Source organism: Stegastes partitus, unplaced genomic scaffold (assembly GCF_000690725.1).
Source record: "Stegastes partitus isolate 25-593 unplaced genomic scaffold, Stegastes_partitus-1.0.2 Scaffold552, whole genome shotgun sequence".
Lineage (NCBI taxonomy): Eukaryota > Metazoa > Chordata > Actinopteri > Pomacentridae > Stegastes > Stegastes partitus.
This window is the reverse complement of record NW_007578283.1, coordinates 273,657-275,884: the sequence shown is the minus strand read 5'-3', so window position 1 is coordinate 275,884 and position 2,228 is coordinate 273,657.

Here is a 2,228-nt window from a genome sequence, read left to right as displayed (position 1 = left end):
CTTTGGATTGCTGGGTTCTCTGTTAAATTTTCAAGGTCTATACCTTACTTTGTCAAGTGCTGTGTGATAACATGTGTTGTAAACTGCGCTATACAAATACAATTGAATTGAATTTTATACAAGCAGGAAGATGACTCACATAGCACTCTACTGCTGCATTTGGAAATATTGGACTGTTTGCTTTCAGCGGAATGACTTTACTTGTTTCTGTGCTCAGAATTCATTACTCATAATAATAACAAAAAGTCATCCTGGATATTTTGAAAGCTCATTTCTGCCTGTAAAATACAGTAATAAGTTATGATCACAGTATGACTTGTTCTGTTTTTCTCGCTAGTATCATTAAAGCAAAGGGAAATCCCCTGTTGGTCGCTTATTGGTGACTCGGTCAGTGGTTTACAAATTATTTCCTATGAGCTCTAGTGTTTAACAAATTGGTTTTGGCAACATAGAGTAATAATTACAGGTTCTAACCGTCTCTGTACAGGCTGCACATAAAAGTTTGCTTTACCTTTGGTGCCACTCATGCAGTGGAGAGATCCCACTTCTGAGGCCACAATGTGTGAGTAAAATTTTCGCAGGATTAAAATGAAGTCTCATAAATTTTGTGATGCATGTTTACTTGGCAATCTCCCAACATGACCACGCAGTTGAATAAAAGGCTGGCTGTGGCTCAGGTGGGATCGAGCGGGTTGTCCTCCAATCGCAAAGTTGGCAGTTTGATCGGTGGTTCAATCCCCTCCACAGTCCAAGCTTCCTTGGGCAAAACACTGAAATTGAAGTTGCTCCCAATGGCAGGCAGCACCTTGCATAGCAGCTCTGTCACCATTGGGTGTATGAATATTTGTGTAATGGGTGAATGAGAAACACATTGTAATGCGCTTTGGATAAAAGTGCTACATAAGTGCAGACCATTTACCAAGTGCAGACCATTTTAATTTACAGCGTGCAAAGAAAAGGAAAAAAAATGAACATAGGTCACTGATAGAACCTGTTCCTATTGTTTAATCATGTGAAGTTGTGTTTTATATGTATATGCAGTTGTCCTTAAATGTATTCATACCCTCCCATTAAAGAAGGAAAAAAAACCAACCAACATGTCACTGAAAGAACTTGAAATTGACAAAAGTAATAATAAATAGAAATTTAATGAACATCATGACATGACTTTTGAATTGTGGTTCAATCGAAATATTAAAAACGACAACAAAAAAATCCCCAACAAGCAAACAAGCATGATGGAACCCGTAAACTAATATTTTGTTGAACAACCCTTTGAGCCAATCACTGCAATCAAGTGTTTTCTGTGACTCTCAGTCAGACGTCTGCATCTGTTGACAGGTATTTTCATTTTGGCTCACTGCTCATCAGCAAAGTGCTCTAATTTGTCCGGGACAGTTTTGTTTGTTTTTTAAAATGATTCTTTGCAACCACAATTCAAAAGCAATTTCTTGTTTCACTAAGTATAATTTAGCAAATTTTTATTTATTATTACTTTTTTCAGTTTCTAGTTTTTTGAGTGACTATTGTGAATTTTGCTTTTTCTTTAATGGAAGGGTATGAATACATTTGAGGACAACTGTACATATCTTTTATTTTTACTGTAGCTTATAACAAACTATCCAGTAAACACTTCTCTTTATTGGAGCACTGTTTGTCCGGTGTGACAGATTTTCACTGACACGGTAAGCTTGTTTATTCTGTTTTAGGTAACACGAATAGTGTTGGATGTACTTGTGTTGTCGTTAGTGTACAAGACCCTGACATGCAGGACAGAAACAGGTCTGACTAGAAAACCACAGTCTGTTCAAGTAGCACTTTTATGACATAAAATCATCAACCTTGGAAAACTACTCAGCCCCTATTAAATGAAACCACGAGGCTTAGGTAAACAGAAAACTCATTTTAAGCAGGGAGCACGACACTAGAAACCACTAAGCTGTTCTCTGTGTCAACATGGAAAAAAAGCCAACAGTGTACCAGTAATGCAAATATCCGATTTCACGATAATAAACATGGATGAAACTGCTTAGGGACTGCAATGTGGCTTGGTGGTTAGCACCATTGCCACGCAGCAAGAAGGTCGCCAGTTCGCGTCCTGGTGAGGACACCCAGGATCTTTCTGCGTGGAGTTTGCATGTTCTCCCTGTGCAGCGTGGGTTCTCTCCGGCTCCCACAAGGTCCAAAAACATGTTAAAGGTTAATTGGTGATTCTAAATTGTCCGTAG